Genomic DNA, 578 nt, shown 5'->3' on the forward strand with positions numbered 1-578 from the left:
TCAACAGGCCGAACGAGCTTTCATTGGCGAGGTGCGTCAATTCATGGCTGATCAATCTCAGAGGATGGCTCAACTTGAGCATGTACTTGCTGTTGTTAGAAACGCTGCAATACCTGTGACTGGCTCCGGTGACTCCCAAGCCAATCACGAAGAACTTCTCGAACAAGCAGTGTGGGCTGAGAATGCAGCACAAAGGGCTGCGGATGAGGCTGCGGTAGCTCGAGCAGAGACTGAAAGGATGAGAACTGAATTCGCCGAGTTACGAGCAGAACTTCAAGCCCACCAACGCTCAAGTGAACTTCGACAGGATGTGATGCAAACCATACTCACTGACCTGTCGCACCAAATGCCTGCCCAAATCCATGCACTCTTCGACGGTTTGTCCTCCTTACTTTCCCTCCGCTATGATGCCAACAAGGGGGAAAAGAAGACTCAGGGAGGGACTTCAACCAGCAAGAAGAGGGCGGCAAGTGAACCAGCCGGACCTCCTCCTCCTCCAAAAGTTCCAAAGTCAACAAGAAAACAAATGGAGGAAGCTGAAAGAGCAGATATGTTAAGGATCCAGCGTTCACTGGAAA

The sequence above is a fragment of the Ipomoea triloba genome, chromosome 16, assembly GCF_003576645.1.
Source record: "Ipomoea triloba cultivar NCNSP0323 chromosome 16, ASM357664v1".
Classification (NCBI taxonomy): domain Eukaryota; kingdom Viridiplantae; phylum Streptophyta; class Magnoliopsida; order Solanales; family Convolvulaceae; genus Ipomoea; species Ipomoea triloba.